A 24,631-nucleotide genomic window follows, 5' to 3' on the forward strand; every position below is an offset into this window, starting at 1 on the left:
TTTTCTTATGCTACCCTGGGTAAGATTGTCATTTAAGTGCCTGAACAGCTGTGCCTATACTGGGTTACCAGCTCACCAAAAGTACATCCACAAATGAATATCAGTCCACCAGAAACACAACTGAGGGCTTATTATGGGTGAGGTAGATAATTCATTTCCTGCATTTTTATTTCTTTATAAGGCTATCTACCTTGGTTATCTGTGGGAGATTAAATACTTTTACACTATAATAGTAATATTATTAGTAGCAGCGATGTGACAACAATAGTAATAGTGTGTTGGAATTTATTAAACACTGATGATGAAATAGGAACTGTTCTAAGTGCTCCAGAGACATTATCACATTTAATTCTCATAACAATCCCTTGATACTGGTACTATTTATAATTCTATTTCAGAGGGAGTTTATTAAATTGCCTGAAGTCACATAGCTAATAAGAGCTGGAGCAGAGATTCAAACCCCACCAGTCTGATTAGAAACTGCACTCCCAATCACTACACTAACCTATAGCAATATCAGTCAGTACCCTCAACTCTCACCCATAGGCTGGAAAGTTTGCTCCTTATGTAGGTGTTATAATTTAGCGAGTTATTGAATCCAGCTACCTTTCAAGAGGGGAAACACAGACCTTCTTAATGCAAGTAGAAATCAGTCTTGGAGTGTGTTCACGGGGTTCTTCATGGCTATGCAGGCCTTTGCATAGTAGAGGTGGAGAGGCTTCCGGAGAACCAAGAACCAGAATCCACATGGCCACAAATTTGTATAAGGCAGCTGTTTTCACATAATTTCCTTTTGAATGATTTCCATCTCATTCTCAGATAGGGAACAAAAGACCTTTCAATGCTGAATTCAGGTGGGAGTACTGCATCGTTTCCCTGTAGTTCCTTCTAGGTTGTGAATGAAGTAAAGGTGAGAGAAAGTACTGAAGAGAGAAACAAAAGCATGGACTCAAAAATAAGCATCACTGCAATAACACAGAATACATTTTCTAGATTTCATAGCCAAAAAAAAAAAATCCTAGCAAGCAAATGAATCTCTGTATTATTCCAATAAAGGGCAGGAAATGGATAGCTAGCCGTTCCTTGCCAAAAATGGAAATCCTGCTCTGGCCCTCAGAGATAATGCACAGTTCTGAACTACACCACCATTTCAGCTGCCTCACAATAAATGATGTACATTAAGCTATTATCATTGTGAATGAAGTGATTACAATTTTTCCCCTGTGGCAAATCTAAAAACCCACATAAGAAAACCATTGCCTTGACTAGGTGTAAAAGCCATTACCTTTGTTGTTCAGCATTTGAAACACAGACCAGCTGGTTTTCAAAACAGTTAGGACATTTAAGATACATGTAGTAAGATTAACCCTACTTGCTGGCAATGTAATTACTGTGTTTATTCATTTTAATGATCTCATAAAGGACAATGAGATATAATGCAAGTACAGAACAAGAAAAGGTCCTGGAAAGGCAATTGTGCCATTCTTTACAAGCAGAATGTGAAGCTGGTGAGCACAAGATAAGCCAAAATGTGTTGACGTCAGGTCCCTGTCTTCTATGGAGTAAGGAAACCAACCAATCTGGAAGTGACCATCTTTGGTAGCCCTGGGCCAGTCCATACTGTGATTCATCTTTGGTGGGGAAAGATCTGTGATCTTTGGTTTGGGATGATGCTTCTATTGGCTCTTGTTTTGTGAGCTGAATCACCTAACAATAGAGATTTAGGCTATAAAGACCTTTAGATGCTACTTAATTCAAACTTCAATCCCAGGACAGAAATTTCCTTACCAGAATAATCTTGATCTATGTTTATTGAGTCTCTGGTTAAATATTGTTGTTGATGGATTGGTTTTACTTTTGGAAATATCCTGCTCAATATTTAGACTTTTCTTCTGGTTATATCTTCCTTTAAATTGAGCTAAAATCAATCTCATTGAACCATCCATTTGATCAATTCTATTTTTTGAGCATTCCATATTAATGTTCATTCTTTTTGTTTTACTCACTCCTACCTTGAATGCACCAATCTTACAACACTTTTAGATTTTATATTTTTTTCTCCAGAAGAAAAATTAATACTGTAGAATTAATATACAGTAGGTACTAGGGATTCTACAGTGAATAAGCAACATGATATATCATAGGGTTGACAGCTTAATGTGGTTACAGAGAATGATAAAGTGCCCTAGTGCTATGATGGCATTTTGGCGGGGCATTGTATCAGGCCTAGTATTTAACGTGTTCCTTGTGTATATGGCTTACGGACTTCTTACCATCCCGGATACACACTAAATTGTAAATTGCCTCTTTTTAGAGGCTGTTATCCTTATCAAACTAACACAGGAACAGAAAGCCAAATATCATATGTTCTCACTTATAAGTGGGAGCCAAATGATGAGAACACATGGACACACAGAGGGGAACAATACACACTGGAACTTTTCGGAGGATGGAGGGTGGGATGAGGGAGAGAATCAGGAAGGATAACTGGTGGGTCATGGGCTTAATACCTGGATAATGAAATAATCTGCACAACAAACCTCCATGACACAAGTTTACCTATGTAACAAACCTGCATTTGTACCCCTGAACTTAAAAGTTAAAAAAAGAAAAAAAACCCCTAATACTGCAATGTAGAAGAAGTATCAACTTTGAATGAGCACTGTAAACCATTCTATTCAAGTAGTCCAAGTTATTTTTTTTTACAATAATTCTTGCAGATCATTTTTTACATGAACATTTGTCTAACCAGATCTATATTACCATGAGTAGTTTACACCACATTTTGAAATTCAAAGCCTAGGTAATAATACATGCTTATGTTTACAAGCAAGTCTTATGAACTTATGCCAAAAGATAAAACCAACCTCTTGTCTTTCTTCTATGATATTACATTGTAATTATATATTTTATTTTTAAATGACCAATACCACCTCCTATGATGTTATCAATTGTAGGATTTAATATCATCTATATTTCTACAATTAACCTTTGATTTTTTCTCATTTTTGCCTTTTTTCAACATTTGTTTCTACCCAGTGGATATAAATGGTACAATAAAAATTTGAAAACCTAAATATGGCACTGTCACTCACTCCTGAACATATTCACAAATACGCAGATACAGATTGTTTATAACAGATCAAATTGATAAAACAATGACTACCACAGCAACAAAGACCAATATAATAGTAAAACTATTATCTCTTCTGTTTTGAAAATCTTATGTCCAAAGGATTAATATTTAATGCTTTGCATTGACATAATTTAAATTATCTAAAATATTTCAACATATATTCTATCCTTCTACCTATCCATAGGGTTAATCAAGGTTAAATATCGCTATTCTTTTTTATAACTAATAATGGTGCTATAAAATGCTAAACTAGCCAAAGTCACACAAAGTAATAGAACCAGAACTAAAAATCATACTCCAGATACCCAATGTTCTTTAAATATACCGTAGCATAATCAAAAATTAAGTGTCTGTATGTGGTTCACACATGCCTATAAACAAAATTATTACCTTTAATTTTTTATTATTAACAAGTTTATGGCATTGGCTAGTGATAAAATAATAGATGAAATAGCAACCACTGATCACTGCTAACTCAAAGGTTATATGATTGAGATAATCTTCAGTGCATTTGGTTATATGGTCTGGCTCCGTGTCCCCACCCAAATCTCATCTTGACTTATAATCTGAATTGTAATTCCCACATGTTGGGGGGAGGGACCTTGTAGGAGACGATTAGATCATAGGGTCGGTTCCCCCATGCTGTTTTCATAACAGTGAGTGAATTCTCACAAGATCCGAAGGTTTTATAAGGCGATTTCCCCCTCTTCGCTCTGCACTTCTCTTGCCTGTCGCCATGTAAGACACGCCTGTTTCACCTTCCACCATGATTGTAAGTTTCCTGAGGCCTCCTCAGCCATATGGAACTGAGAGTAAATTAAAACTCTTTTCTTTATAAATTACCCAGTTTCAGGTATGTCATCATAGCAGTGTGAAAATGGACTAATACAGACGGCTTTTAAGCAAAGCACAAAAATAGTGTATAAAAAATTAGCAAGCATAAATTCAGAAGTTTCAAGTTGGCTTGCATTATATAAACCATAATGAACTTTACATTTCTTGGCAAAATTTCCATGTTTAATAAAAGTTAATAATTCTTTAAATAAAAGCTGTGTGAGCACTTTAAAATACTATAAAGGAGTCTAAAATTAAGCCGCTTCAATTTTCACAACTTTCTTTTTCTATTAGAAGAACTATAAATGAATTTTCAATAAAATCTGAGCTTTTGATGTGGCCATTTATTTTTAAAAGGCATTCTATAGCATACCAATTGCTGAATCTAGAATCTCCATTGATATTCCATTTAATAAACTTGGAAGCCAGACACATTTATTTTAAAGTTCAGGTTTAATTAAAAGATAAGACTAGAGTGACAGAATGGCAAGGGAAAGAGGGGCGTTGAATTTTTTGTTTATTATTGCAGAGCAGTTGCTTTTATTTTTAACTAATCTCCATTAATGTCAAATCAAAAGCCAGTACTTCTTATAGGCTTTTGCATTTGTCTTGTTACCTACTTTCCTAGAAAATTACTATGTATTTTCTCATTCTGAGATGAAATCCAGTATGAGTTCATAATTGTTTAGCTGAAAGTACTGAGAAATGCTTATCATGAGGTTTATTTCTGAAATTGAAATGCATTCACTTATTTCTTCAGCAATATTTTCTAGGTGTTAACCTCTCTGTTTTGGGTGTTAGGGGTTAATCAGTGAATAAACACACCAAAAAGGAAAAAAATAAGCAAACATACAAATTAAAAAGAAACAAACAAAAACTCCTGCCTTGCTAGAATTTACTATATAATGAATACTCATTTCAGACTCAAGTAAATTTACATGTAAATACTAGAAGACTAGCACTAACAGAGCATTGCAGAAAACTAGCTTTCTGCAATGCTCTGTTAGTTCAGAGCATTGAAGTAATCTTTGAAACCACATTTTCAAAGATTTTACTTAGAAAGCCATTGTTCAAATTGTTCAATGCCTACCTTTAGGACGGAAAAAAAATAAAGGGTTTTCGTGTGGGTGAGAGAAATGAGAAGGAAGAAAGAGTTGCAGGGTAAATTAAGGATGTATCCCAGGACAGAACAGGGAAAGCTAGCTCACGATAAATTTAACTTCTCAGAGTTTCTTATTAAATGAGCTGCACACTCTTAGAGGATCCTGAGTTCCACAATGACCTTTTACTTTTCAAAAGCATTCAGGACATGAACCAGAAAAGAAAGAATTAAAACTAGTGAAAGGAGCCCCATAGACATTTCTGAATCCGCTTGTTCCTTAAGAATTAAAAAAGATGTAGTGCATGTAAAAGAATCTCTTTTCTGAGATAAACTGTACCACATTTTTCTACCAAAATTAAGCTCCAGGGATATGAGAAAGGTATTTTCTGAAAGAATACACCATTATAAATGTTTTTAATCTATAGAATCATGATGGAAACATTCATTAAAGTAGAAACCATTACTTTTATTTACATTGTGTATTAAAATACAAAAAAAAGTTACCACAAACCTCTCAGTATAGTGTCTTCATGAGTACAATATCCTTTGATCTTCGGGACAGTTTATGAGTTAGATATTATTTTATCATCATTATGCTACTTGTGAGTATCCCACGTTTAGAATAACTGACTGACTGACTGACTGACTGATCCAAGTTGTTACAACTGATCAAGACTCACATCAAAATGGAAAACCCAGGTGTAACAGCTCAAACCCCATGAAATCCCCACTGAGCCACACAGCTTTTCAATTGACTGATCAAATGAAGAAGGTTTTGTTAGATATTTTTCAAAAATTATTTTAGACAATTCAAATGTTACAAAGATGCCTATCCCCATCTGTTTTCCTCTTGGCTTTTGTCTTAGGTGCTGATGCTTTGTGATCTAAACCTTCCCTCTAATATTACTTTTTAAAGTAAAATAAACGAAGACAGCATATCCACTTGGGAAAAATTATACTGTATTAGTCCTCAGCAGAATTTCTGTTATTGATGTTTACTGAGCTTTGTAAGACACTTGAGAATTGCAAAACTTCCTGGGCCATTTCAGTTGGTCTCTAATCACAAGGTCAGCAATGTAATGAGGGTTTGCTCTGCCTCTGCACCAGGGTCTTTGCAAGAACTTTGGCTGGAAGCAGAGTTAGTAAAAATATGAATGCAGGAAAAACTGGAGTATCTTTAATGAAGTTAGGAGGTAACAGGTGAAAGGTTAAGAGCATAAACTTTGAAGGCAAACAGACATGAATTCTTATTCCCAAGGTATTTAAAAGTACACACAAAAAAATAGACTAATTGAATCTGCTATTAAGAGTATTATTAACATTATTTTATCCCCTTTCCTCATACTCTAAGATCTATGCATTCTCATAAATGCATACGGTTTTTTTCAGATTTATCTGGGAACATAGAAAATCTATGTTTATATAACATATAAAAAGCAATATGGGTTTTTCTTAACATAGAGTAAAATTGATGGAATAGATATATTTTATATATTCTAAGTATTTGTTCTTAGCCTGCTTCTTAAAGAACTTGAGATAGTCTGAATTCTGTCATAAAGTTTAATAGTATAGTTAAGGTTCAGAAGAGAATACCTGAAATCAGTCCACTGCATGTACTACATTTCCAGACACTTGAAATGAGTTAGAGTAGGGTTTTGCATAGGATCCTAAGCTTTCTAGGCCTCCTAAGATCTAGAAAAAAAGGGAAATGTGAGTCGTTAAATAATTTTCCTCTGGCAAAATGCCAGACATCTAGCAAAAATTCCCTTATAGAGTTCAATTATTTTCTTGAAATAAAGCTAAAAATGAATTCATAGCAAAAGTCTCTGCTTAACAGACAGCAATTAACACAATGGATAATCTATGGTTTCCTAAAAGACAGAAATTTTCAGATGCATGCATCTACTATTGAATCTTTATAAAGGAGATGGTATATTACTAAATCACAGCTCAGTGAGAAGCTGAGATAATTATGTGTTAGGCTCTGTTGCATTCTAGTGATCTAAATTATAAGGATAGTGACTTAAGAGAGACCCTCATGGATACACAGTCTCTCTATCCAGCTATTCTTCCTCTCAGATATCATATGTCTTAGGCAAGCATTTGGCAGGTGTTAAATTGCAGTAAATCTATGATTGGATTATCTAATAGAAACCTCTAGAGCTTATAATCTATTGTTCTGTTTAAAGCATAAGCCATATACTTTAATCATTTCTGACATAGGCACTATATTCACAAAAATAAAAAAGAAAAGGAGACGCATTTTCCCATCGGGTTATGGTAGCAGAATGGGAGGGGGAAGGAACTGTTCCAAGGACAAGTATTTCTGATTAGATTGCATCTCTACCTGTCTCAGTCTTGCTCTCAGCAGGATTTCAAGGGAGACCCACAGAACTCTGACCTTCCTAAAGTCTCTAAACCACCCAGCAGTCCCAAGAAATATAACTAATGTAATAACTGATTGTCTATATTTCTTTTAGAGACTATTAATACTGACTGATTCCTTGATTACTAAGTCACCACTAGAAGCCTGATTTTTGTTTGTTTGTTTTGTTTTGTTTTGTTTTTAGCTATCCCATATCATAAAGGTTGTCATATCCATTAGAGTGTACTAACCATTGCTGGACTCATGATCTTATTCTTTACACTGTGCTGTCCAGAGCACACTGTTTATTATCAGCAAAACCTCTTATACCCACTGCCTCTCTGAAGTTCCCCTTCATTTTATTTTTCTCTGAATATAATGTTGGTGTTGGCTGAAGATACTACTACATCCCCAATATTCCTCTCATGGTGCTGCTTGTGTTTCCTCAGCAACACAACTATAGTGGATCTGTAGAGGAGAACTTTTTTTTCTCATTTCTCATTGCCTCATCCCTAAAACAAAAAATAATAAAAAATTAAATTATCTGTCATCAGATACTTCATCTATGTTCCTTTGAAGGCACTTCCTTTTTCCTGGGCATATACTCTTTCATGGAAGATTTTTTTTCACTTGGCTTACTGCTCTCTCTCCACTCTGATGTTGGCCACTATTGCTGGTGTTTTAAAATAATTCATCCATCTCACCGTGTTTCTCATCCTTTTTCTCCCCACTACTGATGCTTTTATCTTCCATCCCTTCTCAATTGCTCATTCTCAGGATTATTTACTGAACACTATTTTTCCCAATTACTATTGTACCTCATAATACTCACTTCATGCGTCCACTTTTACAGTATGACCTGTCTTTCTAACTTAGCAGTCTAGCATCACAATCCCCAGTTGTATCAATACTTCAGATTCCTTGACCCTACCAACATTTCACTACCCATCATTCTCTTTACCACCTCAATTTCATCTATATCCACTCTGTTTCCATGATTCATCTCTATACTAATGCATTTTCATTCATACTCCACTGTCTTGGTCCTTTGCCCCTCCAACATATTCTGCTGTCAAGGCAGAACATGTTTATTCTTTGCCTACTCCATAAGTGAACCCAACAGTCTCATGTAACTAGAGAAAACCTGGTGACTTAACTTACAAATCAATGTTTTCAATGACAAGTGGGGACTCTGTGCTGCCCAAGACACCTATTAGATTCCTCTTGTCAATCCATTCTCCTCCTCTCCCAGGCAACTAGTTCACATTTCAGTTTATGACCTTGATTTTCATTTTACCAGGGGGCAAAAAAGCAAAGTGAAGAAAATTGAAACATATTTCCATGACCATGTCTACTTCCTAGATTACTGTATTTGAATCTACCTACTGTATCTGCTCCCTAGTTATGACAAATAATGTCTGTTTGATCCTAAGAAATCCCTCCTTTGTATACTGGATCCTAGTAAGGATGTGGATAATAAAATTACCTCTTTCTTCAGAATCTATAATTTAATTCAGTATCTACTGTGTCTTTCTCATTGTGTATAATTATTGTGTGTATAAACAATGAGAAAGATTGTTTATAAGCACATGTGTGCACACACCCCCATATATTATATTTTTCTTCATGCACAATTTCATTTCTCTGTTTCCTTCAAAGAAAGTGTCTATATTTGTTATCTTTATTCTCCTCCTATTATTGCTTGAACTCCCTCCAGCCAGCATTGTGTCTCTGTTCATCCTTTGGAATTGCTATTGCAAATAATACCAAATGCCTCCACATTTCCACATTCTAGATTATCATCTTACATTCTCAGTAACATTTGGCATCATTTAGCATGTCCTTTAACTCGAATCACTTTTTTCACTTGACTTCTAAGTTATTTCACTTTCCTGATTTTCCACTTACTGCCTTGGCCACTCCTTCCCAGTTTTCCTTGTAGAAAACTCTGTCTTAGTCTAATCTATAAAAATTGGATAGTTCTAGGGCTCAATTCTCAAACTTTGTTCTTTCTGGATCTACATTTCCTCTCTTCTTGGTCTCATCTAAGGTCATAACTGTGAACGTACTATTTCCCTATTTATGACAAGTTTAGCCATAAATTTTCTCCTGTATTTCACACTTTCATATATTACTACTTAATTGTCATATCCACTAGGATTCCTAGTACATATCTGAAATATAACATGAGCTCTTCATTACCCTCCCAAAGATGTTGTTTTTGCTAACACCATCATCTCTGTCAATGTTATAATTCAAATACCAAACCTGGAGACTTTTCTTGATTTTCCATTAGTAAGTTCTGTTGACACTAAATATGTGTGTGTAAATTATATCCAGAATTTGACCTCTTATCACCACCAGCAGTGTTCCTGTTACATTTTAAGTCACCACTATGTTTCACCCAGATTGCTATGCCAGCCTCTTACTAAAAGTAAAATAAAATTTATTGTGTATATTTGAGGTTTACAACATGATGCTTTGGTATACATACAGATATGACCTCTTCATTGCTTTTCCTGTTGCTGCTTTGACCTCTTAGTCCACACTACTTACTGCAGTCAGAGTAGCAGCAGCCAGAGTAATCTTTTAAGACATGATCAGATCGGATGATTCCAAGTAAATCAAACACTTCTAGTAGCTTCTCATAGCACAGAAAGCAAAATCTAAGTGTTTTTCCATAACTCACAAAGGCTACATATTCTAGCCTCTGGATACCGCTACAACTTTGTGTATTCACATTCCTACCATGTTTTCCTTTGGTCTTAATGTTCCAATCACATCATCTTCTTTGCTGTTCTTCAAGGACCCCAATAAGCTACCACCTTAGGGCATGTGCACTTGTTGCCTTTTTGACTAGAAACTCTCCCTCCAAACAATCTAGAAGTTTTCTTCCTCACTCCATTCACGTCTTTGTTCAAATATCAGCTCCCTAGGAGTACATTCCCTGCCACCCTAACAAATTATTAGGCCCCATATATCTTTATCTCCTTTTACTCTTTAATTTATCTTTAAAGTTTGAATTTCTACCTAGATTTATACATCCATACCATTATTTTTATCTGTACATCCTAATTAAGTATAAGCTACATAAAAACAGCAACTTTGTCTTTTAGAGTACTCTACCCCAGCAACTAAAAAACACCCAAACACGTTTCAATTGATTAATAAATATTTATAAATAAATAAGTTAACGAGTTAAGAGAAACAGTCAGTAGTGACTCCAAATATACAGATCTGGCCCAAAGTTCAAGCTAGACACATATAAACTGGGAAATTATGAAGGAAATGGAACGCCAACTTAGAAATTGGAGAAAATACTTCAGAATCTAAGAATATGGGTAAATGTATCCAATACTAAAACAAATGAATGACTTTTAATCCAGAGCAGGTAGTTATACTCTTGGCTTTGGTTTTAAGTCATTTCCTGAATAGAAAACTGTAGCCTGACACTTAGGGATTGCTCTGCCGGGTGGAGCCAGAGAGTATTTAGGAAAGTTTTTAAACACCCACAGACCTATATGAAACTAATTATTACTATTTTCAGTGCTAGAATTAAATTGATTTGAAAGTTTGTCTTATGTGAAGAGATAGTGTGCATGTGTCTCTGTGTGTGTATATGTGTATGCATGTGGGTGTGTGCCAGATACCTGAATAATGAATGGCAGAAGAACTTGAGCAGGCTGGCGGATCACTTGAAGTCAGAAGTTTGAGACTAGTCTGGCCAACACGGTGAAACCCCATTTCTACTAAAAATACAAAAAATTAGCCAGGAGTGGGGGCACATGCTTGTAACCCCAGCTACATGGGAGGCTGAGGCAGGAGAATTGCTTGAACACAGGAGGCAACGGTTACAGTGAGCCGAGATCGCACCATTGCACTCCAGCCTGGGTGACAAGGAGGAAACCCAGTTTAAAAAAAAAAAAAAATTGAGCATAAGTAAAAGTCATGTCTGGTGGCTATGCTGAATTACATTTGAGTTTAAATGTGTTATTTTCTTGATAAAGTGTTTGATATAAAATAAAAAATAAGACATGTTGGCATTACCCCCATGATGGTTACCAGAATCCCCTAACAATAATACAACACCTGGAAAAAGGAAGAAGACAAGAAGAAATTAATATACAGTTACACCAGTCCCATGGAACCAGTTGTTTCAGGAGCCACAGTATACTGAACTGGATGATGGTTTTACTAGCAAAAGCAGTCTTAATGTGTAATGAAAGGAGCACAGATTTTGAGAAGAGTAGAGTTGTTCAATTTCTGGTCCTTACTATATAGTGACTTGGAGCATATTGTTTAGTTACTTCTGTCAGATCTTTCTCCCTCTGTAAATGATTATAACATTTACCTATAAGGTTATTGTGAAGATTAAGATACTATATGCAAATACCTAGTTATGTTCCTGGTCATAATAGGTACTCAAGAATTCTGCTTACCTTCACTGCTTCTATCTGTACCTAATAATTTTGCTTAGGCTGTTACATTGTATTTTGCCACTGGAAAATAACTAGATACAACTTAATAATTTTTAAGTTCTACAGCCACCCTCTCTATAAAAACAACCACAGCTTTTTGACAGTCCTGTATTAACCTATAAAATATAAAGGGATTAGTAATAACTTACAGACTTTAATATCCTCCCAAAGTTGAGAGACTATATGAAAAAGTAAAGTAATGCTTTAACTTGGTCTCAAGAAAATAAACTGACTCAAGTCTATGTGGATCACAGAAACTCATTCTTTCAGGTGTATAGTGAAAAGAGGAAAATACTGAGATACATCTTTGCCATAGCTGTGTATACATTATGATGTCTTTGACACCTCCTCATTTTGTACTTCAGAATTTCTAGTGTTGACCCATCTGTTGCTTTTGGAGTTAAAACTCTTTGGCTAATATTGTACACTAGAAGGGTCCATATGAGGTATGTGAATGTCTATGGACAAAAATAAAATAAACACCTCAGCTTTGTAAGAGAATTGTAATTGTATGCCCATAGAGTGCCCATGAAGAGTTAATGATGCTCATGCCAGGAAGAATAATTCATCTTCCTATCATTACCTCATGTGCAAAACACCCTCACATCACTCCAACACACTTAGCTGTTCAATAATGAAGAGTGTGAGGGACAGGGAAACTGGACTCCTATTAAGATGTTAAAAGATAGTTTTCTACCTGAACAAATCGAAAACCCTCTGTTATGGACTGAATTGTGTCCCTTCAATTCGTATATGGAAGTACTAAACCTTGGCACTTAAGAACATGTCTGCAATTGGAAATAGGTCTTTAAAGTGGTACTTAAATTATGATAAAATCATTAGGGTGGTCTCTAATCCAATATGATTGGTGTCTTATAAGAAGAGGAAATTTGGACACATACAATTATAAAGGAAAGACCATGAGAAGACACAGGAAGAAGATGACCATCTATAAGCCAAGGAGCAGCCTCAGAAGAAATCAAGCTGCCAATACAATAATCTTGGACTTCTAGCCTTCAGAAATGTGAGAAAATAAATTTGTTTCTTAAGCCATCCAGTCTGTGGTACTTTGTTATGGGAGCCCTAGAAAAATAATACACCTTCCAAGGTGGGTCAATGTATAATGTACTGTGGAAACAGTAACTATGAAATGATGGGGTGTAATTGGTGGGAGTTGAGGAGAGAATTCTGAAGTATTCTGGCTTGCCTGCATAGACTACTCATTTCTTTTCTAACACCCTGATAAACTTAATGCGCATTATTCAACTTGTGGCTACACATTTTATATAGTAGCTTTTATGGATTTGTTTATATATTTTAAACTTGTATATTATATTCTGTCAGCTCATTCAGTCTGTACTGGTTTGCAACTAATTTTCCTATTGATATCATAGGAAGAAAATGAAATCTGGTATAATACTAGGCAGAGAAACCTAAACACCACATTTTTTTTTCTTTTTTTAAAAATTTTTTAAATTTATTTTTCAATTTTTGTGGGTACATAGTAGGTGTATATACTTATCGGGTACCTGATATGTTTTGATATAAGCATGCAATGTGACATAGCACATCATGAAGAATGGGGTGTCCATCCCCTCAAGCATTTATCCATTGAATTGCAAACAATCCAATTACATCCTTCAACTTATTAGGTAGGTGCAAAAGAAATTGTGGTTTTTGCAATTACTTTAAAATGGCAAAACGATAATAACGTTTGCACCAACCTAATATTTTAAAATGTACAGTTATCATTGACTATAGTCACCCTGTTGTGCTATCAAATACTAGGTCTTATTCATTCTTTCTATTTCTTTTAACCCATTAACCATTCACACCTTCCCCCTCAACAACCCATTCTTTGCGGATTCTGGTAGCTGTCCTTTAACTTTCTGTGTCCATGTGTTCAATTCTTTGGATTTTTAGATCTCACAAATAAGTAGCTGTCATTTAACTCTCTGCGTCCATGTGTTCAATTGTTTTGATTTTTAGATCCCATAAATAAGTGAGAACATGTGATGTTTGTCTATCTGTGCCAGTCTTATTTCACTTAATATAATGATCACCACTTCCATCCATGTTGTTGCAAATGACTGGATCTTATTCTTTTTAATGGCTATATTGTATTCCATTGTGTATATGTACCACATTTTCTTTATTCATCTGTTGATGGACACTTAGGTTGCCTCCAAATCTTGGCTATTGTGAACAGCACTGCAACAAACATAGGAGTGTAGATATCTCTTCAATATACTGATTTCCTTTCTTTTGGGTATATACCCAAGAGTGGGATTCCTGGATTATGTAGTAGCTCAACTTTTAGTTTTTGGAGGAACCTCCAAATGTTCTCCATACTGGTTATACTAATTTACATTCCCACCAAAAGTGTACAGGTGTCTACTTTTCTCCACATCCTCACCAGCATTTGTTATTGTCTGTCTTTTGGATGTAAGCCATTTTAACTGGGGTGAGATGTTATCTCATTGTAATTTTGACTCATTTATCTGATGATCAATTATGTTAACCACCTTTTTAATATGCCTGATTGTCATTTGTATGTCTTCTTTTGAGAAATGTCTACTCAAATCTTTTGTCCATTTTTTAAATTATTCAGTGTTTTCCTATAGAGTTGTTTGAGCTACTTACACATTCTGATTATTAATCCTTTGTGAGATTGGTAGTTTGCAAATGTTTTCTCCCATTCTGTGGGTAGTCTCTCCACTTTGTTGATTGTTTCCTTTGCTGTGCAGAAGCTTTTCAACTTGATGTGATCCCATTTGTCCATTTTTTCTTTAGTTGCCTGTGTTCGTGGGGTATTGCTCAAGAAACTTTTGCCAAGACCCAAGACTGATGTCCTGATAATTTTCCCTAATGTTTTCTTGTAGTAGTTTCATAGTTTCGGGTATCAGATTTAAGTAATTAATTAATTTTGATTTGATATTTGTATATGGTGAGAGATAAGGGTCTAGTTTCATTCTTCTGCATATACACATCTACTTTTCCCAGCACCATTTATTGAAGAAACAATCTTTCCTCCAGTGTATGTTCTTGGCACCTTTGTCAAAAATGAGTTCACTGTAGGTGTGTGAATTTGCATCTGGGTTCTGTATTATGTCCATTGGTCTTTGTGTCTGTTTTTATACAGGTACCATGCTGTTTGGGTTAGTGTTGCTCTGTAGTATAATTTGAAGTCAGGTAATGTGATTTCTCCAGTTTTGTTCTTTTTGCTTAGGATAGCTCTGGCTATTCTTGGTCTTTTGTTATTTCATGTAAACTTTAGAATTTTTTTTCCTCAGGAAGAATATTATTGCTATTTTGATAGGGATTGCATTGAATCTGTAGATTGCTTTGGGTAGTAAGAACATTTTAACAATATTGATTTTTCCAGTGCATAAACATGGAGTATTCTTCCAATATTTGTGTCCTCTTCAAATTATTTCATCAATGTTTTATAGTTTTTATTACAGAGATCTTTTGCTTCTTTGGTTAGTTCCTAGGTATTTAATTTCATGTGTGGCTACTGTAAATGGGATTACTCATTTTGATTTCTTTTTCACAATATTCACTGTTGGCATATAGAAATACTACTAATTTATATATCTACTGATGATTTTTATCATGCAACTGTACTTAATTTATCAATTCTAATAGCTTTCCTGTAGAGTCTTTAGGTTTTTCCAAATATAAATTCATAACAAGAGCAAACAAAAATAATTTGACTTCTTCCATTCCATTTTGGATGCCTTTTTTATCTTTCTCTTGTCTGATCACTCAGACTAAAATTTCCAGCACTACATTGAATAATAGTGGTGACAGTTGGTATCCATGTTGTGTTCCAGATCTTAGAGGAGAGGCTTTCAGATTTTCTCCATTCAGTATGATACTAGCTGCAGGTCTGTCATATATGGCTTTTATTATGTTGAGGTGTATTCCTTCTGTATCCAGTTTTTTGAGAGTTTTGATCATGAAGAGATGTTGAATTTTATCATATGATTTTTCAGTATCAATTGAAATGATCATATTGTTTTTATCTTTCATTATATTGATATGATGTTCCCATTGATTTATTTGCATATGTTGAACCATCCTTGCATCCTATAGATAAATGCCACTTGGTCATGATGAATGATCTTTCTAATGTATTGTTGAATTCAGTTTGCTAGTATTTTGTTAAGGATTTTCACATCAATATTCATCAGATATAGCGGCCTTTAGTTTCTTTTTTTAATGGGTCTTTGTCTGGTTTTGGTATCAATGTAATACTGGCTTTGTAAAATGAGTTTGGAAGTATTCCCTCTTCCTCTATTTTTCAGAATAGTTTGAATAGAATTGGTATTAGTTCTTTAAATGTTTGGTAGAAATTAGTAGTGAAGTTGTCAGGTCCTGGGCTCTCCTATAAAAAGACATTTTTTTTTAAATTATGGCTTCAGTCTAATTATCTGTTATGAACACTTCAGGTTTTAGATTTCTATCTGGCTCAATCTTGATAGATTGTATGTATCTAAAAATGTGTCCATTTTGGCCAGGTGCGGTGGCTCACGCCTGTAATCCCAGCACTTTGGGAGGCCAAGGCAAGCGGATCACGAGGTCAGGAGATAGAGACCATCCTGGCTAACACGGTGAAACCCTGTCTCTACTAAAAATACAAAAAAAATTAGCCGGGCGTGGTGGCGGGCTCCTGTAGGCCTAGCTACTCAGGAGGCTGAGGCAGGAGAATGACGTGAACCTGGGGGGCAGAGCTTGCAGTGAGCCGAGATAGTGCCACTGCACTCCAGCCTGGGTGACAGAGTGAGACTCTGCCTCAAAAAAAAAAAAATTTGTCCATTTCTTCTAGATTTTCCAGTTTATTGGTATAGAGTTGCTCATAGTACTCACTAATGATGCTTTGAATTTCTACAATTGGTTTTAATGTCTCCTTTGTCATTTCTGATTTTATTTGGATCTTTTTATCCTTTTTTCTTAGTCCAGCTAAAGATTTGTCACTTGTGTTTAACTTTAAAAAGAAAAAACCAATTTTTATTTCATTGATCTTTTGTAATTTTTTCATTTTGATTTCATTTATTTCTGGTCTGATCATTATTATTTATTTTCTTCTAATATTTTTGGGTTTGGTTTGCTCTTGCTTTTCTAGTATTGTAAGATGCATCATTACATTGCTTATTTGAAGTTTTTCATCTTTTTGATGTAGGCACTTACAGATGTAAACTTCCCTCTTAGTACTGCTTTTGCTGTGTCTCATAGGTTTTGGTATGAAGTGTTTCAATTATCATTTGTTTCAAGATATTTTTCAGTTTCCTTCTTAATTATTTCACTGACCTACTGATCATTCAGAGACATATTGTTTAATTTATATGTACATGTACAGTTTCCAAAATTCCTCTGGTTATTAATTTCTAGTTTTATTCCAATGTGATTAGAGAAGATGGTTGATATAATTTCAGTCTTTTTGTCTATGACCATACCATCCTGAAAACGTCCAATCTTGTCTGATATTTCAGTTTTTTTTAATGTTTTAAGACTTGTTTTGTGACCTACAATATATTCTGTTCTTGAAAATGATCCATGTGCTGAAGAAAAAAATGTGTATTCTACATCTCTTGAATGAAATGTTCTCTAAGTACATATTAGATCCATTTGGTCTATAGTGCAGATTAAGCGTGATGTTTCTTTATTGATTTTCTGTCTGGAAGATCTGTCCAAAGCTGAAAGTGGGATGTTGAAACTTCCAGCTATTTTGTACTGGGACCTATCTCTTTCTGTAGCTCTAATAATATTTCCTTTTCATATTTGTGTGCTCCAGTGTTGGGTGCATATACATTTAAAATTGTTATATCCTCTTGCTGAATTGACCTCTTTATCATAATATAGTGACCTTCCTTGTGTCTTTTTATAGTTTTTGCCTTGAAATTTCTTTTTTTTTAATGTAAGTATAGTGATTCCTGATACTCTTTCATTTCCATTGGCATGGAATATCTTTTCCCATTTCTTTATTTTCGGTCTATGTGTGTCTTTATAAGTGAAGCGTGTTACTTGTAGGCAGGAGATCAATGGGTCTTGTTTTTCCGTCCATTCAGCCAGTCTATGTCTTTGGATTGCAGAATTTAGTCCACTAACATTCAATATTATTATTGATAAGTAAGGACATATTCCCATCATTTTGTTATTTGTTTTCTGGTTATTTTGTGGTATTCTCTTCGTTCTTCCTTTTATTCCTGTCTTCCTCTAGTAAAGATGATTTTCTCTGGTGATATGATTTAGTTTCTTGCTTTTTATATTTTGTGTATCTATTGTATGTTGTTTGGATTGAGGTTACCACGAGGTTTGCAAATGCTATCATAACCCATTAGTTTAACTTGATAACAACTTAACACTATTTGCATAAACAAATAAGCAAAAAATAAATAAATAAACACTAGTAAAAACTCGTCCTAACTTCCCCCTGCCAGCTTTTTAACTTTATGTTGTTTCTATTTATATCTTATTATACTGACTATGTCTTGAAACGTTGTTGTAGTTACTATTTTTGATTGGGTCATAATTTAGTCTTTTTAATTAGGATAAGAATAGTTTACCCACCACAGTTACAATGTTATAATATTTTGTGTTTTTTGCATGCTCACTATTGCCAGTAAGTTTTGTACCTTCAGGTGATTATTTATTGTGCATTAATGACTATTTCTTTCTGATCGAAGTACTCCCTTTAGTATTTCTTAAAGGACAGGTCTGGTATTGATGAAATATCTCAGGTTTTGTATATCTGGAAAATTCTTTATTTCTCCTTCATGTTTGAAAGATATTTTTACTGGATATGCTATTCTAGGGTAAAATATCTTTTTCCTTCATCACTTTAAATATGTCATGTCAGTCTCTCCTGGTCTGTAAGGTTTCCATTGAAAAGTCTGCTGCCAAACACAGTGGAGCTCCATTCTACACTATTCATTTCTTTTTATCTTGCTGCTTATCTTGCTCTTCTTTATCCAGAGATAAAGAAATGATTCTCTATCTTTGACCTTTGGGAGTTTGATTATTAAATGCCTTGAGGTAGTCTTCTTTATGTTAAATATGCTTGGAGTTCTATAAATTTCTTGTCCTTGGATATTGATATCTTTCTCTAGATTTGGAAAGGTCTCTGTTATTATCACTTTGAATAAACTTTCTACCCCTATTTATTTCTCTACCTCCTTTTTAAGGCCAATAACCCTTAGATTTGCCATTTTGAGGCTATTGGCTAGATCCTGTAGGCATGCTGAATTGGTTTTTACTCTTTTTTTAATCTCCTCTCGCTGTGTATTTCCAAATAGCCTGTCTTCAAACTCATTAATTCTTTCTTCTGCTTGATCCATTCTGTTGTTAAAGATCTCTGATGCATTCTTCAGTATGCCAATTACATTATTTTTCAGCTCCAGAATTTCTGCTTGATTCTTTTTACTTATTTTAATCTTTTTGTTAAATTTTTCTGATAGAATTATGAATTCCTTCTCTATTTTTGTTATCCTAAATTTCTTTGGGTTTCCTCAACACAGCTATTTTGAATTCTCTGTCTGAATGGTCACATATCTCTGTTTCTCAAGGATTGTTTCCTGATGCCTTATTCAGTTCATTTGGTAAGGCCATGTTTTCCTAGATGTTGATGATGCTAGTAGTTGTTCTTCAGTTTCTGGGCATTGAAGAGTTATGTATTTATGGTAGTCTTCACTGTTTGGCCTATTTGTAGATGTCCCTCTTGGGAAGGCTTTCCAGATACTTGAAAGGACTTGGGAGCTATGATCTAAGTTGTTTCTGCTCTAGGCAATACCTCAAGCCCAGTAACACTGTGGTTCTTGCAGACACATAGAGGTACCGCCTTGATGGTCTTGGACAAGTTCCCAGATAATTCTCTGTATTACCAGTCAGAGACTCTTGTTCTCTTCCCTTACATTCTCCCAAACATACAGAGTCTCTCTCTTTGTTCTGAGCCACTTAAGTCTGGTGGTGGAGTGACAAAAGCACCCTTGTGACCACCACCACTATTACTGCATTGGGTCAGTCCTGAAGCCAGGACAATGCTTTCTTGCCCAAGGCCTGCTGTAACCACTTCCTGGCTACTGCCTATGTTCACTCAAGGCCCCATGGCTCTACAATTAGCAGGTGGCAAAGCCAGCCAGGCCTTTGTCCTTCCCTTCAGGATGGCAAGTTCCCCTTAGGCCCTGAGTGGATCCAGAAGTGCCATCTGGGAGTCAGGAATTAGAGTCAAAACCTTAGAAATCTACTTGCTGTTCTATTGTATTGTGGCTGAGCTGGCACTCAAAGCACAAGACATAGTCCTTCTACTCTTTTCTCTCCTTTCCAAAGGCAGCAGTACCTCACCTGGTAGCTATGACCACTCCTGGCCAAAAGAAATCCTGCCAGACTACCACTGATGTTCCCTTAAAGCTCAAGTTCTCTTAAGCCAGCTTTTGGTGAACGTTGCCTGGCCTGGGGCTCACCTTTCAGCTCAGTGGGCTCCCGTCTGGTCCAGGGCAGGTCTAGAAATGCTGTCCAAGAGTGAAGTTCTAGAATCAGTGACCTCAAGAATCCGGGTGGTGCTCTACCCTCCTGCAGCAATGTTGGCACCTCAGGTGCAAGACAAAATCTCCTTTACTCTTCCCTCTTCTTTTCTCAAGCAGGAAGAGTTTTGCCCTGTAACCACCATAGCTGATAATGTGCTGAGTCTCACCTCAAGCCAGCCAAGTCTCAGAGGCTCACCAAGGCCTTTGATGAAGTACCTGGGAATCGCTGTTTGTTTTTCAGGGCCCAAGGGCTCATCAGTTAGCAGGTGATAGACGCTGGCAGGGCTGTTTCCTTTTCTTCAAGCTGGTGGGTTTCATTCTGGCCCAAGATGTGTCTAGAAATGTCATCTGGGAGCTAGCGCCTCATGACTCTGACCAGTTCCCTATCCTGCCGTGGCTGAGCTGGTATCCAAGATGCAAGAAAAAGTCCTCCTCACTCTTCCCTCTCCTCCCTTAAAGTAGAAGGAAGGGGTCTCTTTTGGAGCCATGAGCTGTGCAGCCTGAGGTTAGGACATGGGTGATGCCAGCACTCCTTGCTGCCCCAGCCAGTGTATCAGTATGTCATGTGCCCCGAAGTTCACTGACTCTGGTCTTGCCTAAGGGTTCCAGTTCTTATGGCCTAGACTGCCTGTCAAGTTTACTTAGAGACTGAGAACACATTGGCTCTCGCTGGTGAGGTTTGTGGGCACTCAAGTTTGGACCACTGGGATTTGAGATCCCAGTGCTAGAGCTGGTTTAAATGCTCCCTCTGTGGGCAGGCTCAGCTGAGTTTGGTCTGGTTCTCCCTTTTGTTCTAACAGAACAGCACTGAGTTTAATGCCTCACAATTGCGGTGTTTTCCCTCTCCCAGTGCCACAAGAAGCTCTCGGCACCAGTCCACCACTGCCAAGGCTGGGGCAGGAGTGGCATCGATGATTCAGGACTGTTTTTTCTATCTCTTCAGTGCCTTTCTTACCATATGAATTTAAAACCAGGTACTACGAACGCTCACCTGATTTTTTGTTCTTATGCAGGTATTTTTTCTGTGTAGATGGTTGGTAACTTGGTGTCCTTGCATGGGGGGTGCACAGTTGGTTGAACTTTCTATTCCGCCATCTTGCTCTGCCTCTCCTTCCTGACTACCATTTTGACCAGGAGTAATAGAATCATACAAATAAGATGGGTAGTGTTTGTTTTTGGTTTTAACATATTTCGTACAGCAAAAGAAACAGTCAACAGAGTGAAGAGACAGTGTACAGAATGGGAGAAATTATTTGCAAAGTATTCATCTGTCAAGGGATTAATATCTAGAATATACAAGGAATTCAAACACATCAAAAATCTGATTAAAAGTGAGCAAATTAGCTGAATATTTATTTCTCAAAAACAAGCAATGCAAATGGCCTACAGGTATATGAAAAAATGTTAAACATCATTATTCATTGGGGAGATGCAAATGCAAAGCAAAACCATAATATAATATCATCTCACCTCAGTTAGAATGGCTATTTTAAAAAATACAGAAAATAACAAATGTTAACAAGCACGCTGAGAAAAAGAAGCTTTTATATGTTGCTGATGAGAATATAAATTAGTATAATCTTAATGGAAACAGTATGATGATTCCTCAAAAAACTAAAAATAGAACTACCCTATGATTCAGCAGTCTCACTACTGGATATTTATTCAAAGGGAAAAAAATCAGTATATCAACAAAAAATATGGAATCCCATGTTTATTGCAGCACTATTCACAATAGCCAAGATATAGTGCCAATCAATGGACACATGGATAAAGAAAATGGGATATATATATATAATATTATATATATATTCCCATATATTATATATTACATATAATAGAATATATTTATATATAATATAGAAATGTATATTATATGTATATTAATATATATTATATATTGGATTATATATAATGGAATACTATTCAGTCATAACAAGTAATAAAATCCAGTCACTCATAGCAACATGAATAAGCCCGGGGAATATAGTTAAGTAAAATAAGGCAGGCACAGAAAGACAAATGCCACATTTTCTCACTCATACATGGGTGCTAAAAGAGTTTTGCTTGGAAAAGTAGAGAGTAGAATACTGACTACCAGAGGCTGTGAAGAAGAGAAGGGAGAGAAAGTAAGGAGAGGATAGCAAATAAATACAAAATTACAGCTAGATAGGAGGAATAAGTTCTAGTTTTCTACAGCACTATAGTTAACAATAATTTATAGTTAACAATAATTTATAGTTAACAATAATTTATTGTCTATTTTCAAACAGCTAGAAGAGATAATTTTGAATGTTCCTAACACAAAAAATAATAAATGTTTGAGTTGATAGATATGCTAGTAACCCTAAATTAATCATTACACTTGTCTATAGGTATGGATATATCATTCCATACTTCATAAATATGTAAAATTATAATGCATCTATTTAAATATGTGTATATAAATATATTTAATATACTGTATATATATAATATGTAATATATGCATTATTATATGATGCCAGTAAGTTTCTTTTTCCCTCTAATGCTTGCCAGCTATGACCAATCAATAGATCAGCATAAGGAAAAACTGGTGAAAGCAGCCTTCCACGGGGCACAGGATTAGTTTCAGGGACTCTGGCAGGCAGTCAGTATTCTACTTCCAAAAGTATCAAGGTCCACAGTGTGACTGATTTCATTTCACATTATTTTATTTATTTACTTTTCAGATGACACAATCACCAAGCAAAGGCTGAAACCATTTGTGTTACTTTCTATGTTTCCAGCTGAATTATTAATCTTTCTGTCAAGTTTAATTCCTGACTCTCAATTTAATTCTATTTCAGTATCTGATGCCCCTATTAGCCTCACTGCAGTTGAACTCTGTTGCCCCCTTGGCTATAGCCTGCTGAGAAATTGTGTGTATATGTGTGTGCATGCACGCGTGCGTGTGTGTGTGTGTGTGTACTTAGCAGAAAATGCTGTTTTATTGACTCAGATTTTAATTCCAAATACTATTTTTACTGATCAGCTACTTGAAAACAAATGTTCCAAGAGGCTTCTCTCATGCATTGAAAGGTTATTTTCAATTTATATTTATATCCAAGGACATAAATTATAAGAAGATATTTTATTCTTTATACTATTAACAGACTCCTGGGGCAATCAGTGATTTTTGAGGATGAAAAGATAACAATTTTAAGAAAGCTGATAGCAGAGAAACATGCCTGTTAGAAAATAAAAAGAGACTAATGCCAGATTTTATTATTTCTGAATATTATTATCTATTATAACAGGATAAACAAGTAAATCAAAGCACAAATTCAGTATGTAAGTGAGAATATGAGGTAATCCAATAATTAACAAAACAATTCAATAATGAAAGATGATTATAACTAAGTTGATTTCATATTTTGGGATTGTTTCACGTTAGCATATCCATACTTCATGACAGTACAATATACTGAACCATTCAACTAAATTGCCCTAACTCTTATTACTGTGTTATCACCAGTGGTAAAAGAATTTCAAAGTGTATAGAGCAGTAATGCTTCAGGAAAAAGTGTTCTTCGGTATTGCTGAGTATAGGAATCAATAACGTATTTGCTTGTGTCCCTTGATGAAAATTAGAGTAAAATTACTGGTTTTTCTTCTAATCCAATCTCTTGCTGTACAGCACTTATATAAATATCTTTAAAGTTATTCATCCCAAACTTTCTTCCCCTGTGGGAGAATGTACATTACTTCACAAGTAAGTTCATTAGATTTTGGAATGATTTCTATAATTATAGAATATATTCTTACAATAGCTTTTGAATAATTCCAATGGCTATCCATTGATACCATGGTGACACTGAAAACCACTGAGCGAATATCGTTCCTGCATATACTATTTGATACCTGTTGAAATTACCTGAAATTTGCATCTTCAGCTTTCCCACCCATTTCCTCTATTGCTAATCACATAAAATAGGTTTTTTTTTTGCTCTTATATATATGATCATATTCATCTGGACATACTATGATGTGTTTATACATTTAAAGCTTGCCTTCACTTGAAGGTATCGACGCACTGTTACTTTTCAATGTAAGTTTCTTCCCTGGCGGGGTGGGGGGTGGTGTGTGTGTGTGTGTGTGTGCATCATCTTTCTGTGTCATCAATTCATTTAACAAATATTTATAGAGTCATCTCTAGATGACTTTCATTGT

At 35.4% G+C, this 24,631-nt stretch overlaps 1 long non-coding RNA gene across 2 annotated transcripts in view; it reads right to left on the minus strand.

Moving 5' to 3' along the window:
• LOC129057720 (uncharacterized) overlaps positions 1-24,631 on the minus strand; it is a 26,668-nt gene continuing 2,037 nt past the window's right edge. For both annotated transcript variants that reach the window (XR_008522455.2, XR_008522456.1), the window contains exons 2-3: positions 6,666-6,764; positions 1-923 (exon numbers count right to left, since the gene is read on the minus strand). This is a non-coding gene — a long non-coding RNA (uncharacterized LOC129057720). The remainder of the gene's footprint in view (positions 924-6,665; positions 6,765-24,631) is intronic.

The sequence above is a fragment of the Pongo abelii genome, chromosome 12 (genome assembly GCF_028885655.2).
Source record: "Pongo abelii isolate AG06213 chromosome 12, NHGRI_mPonAbe1-v2.0_pri, whole genome shotgun sequence".
Taxonomy (NCBI): domain Eukaryota; kingdom Metazoa; phylum Chordata; class Mammalia; order Primates; family Hominidae; genus Pongo; species Pongo abelii.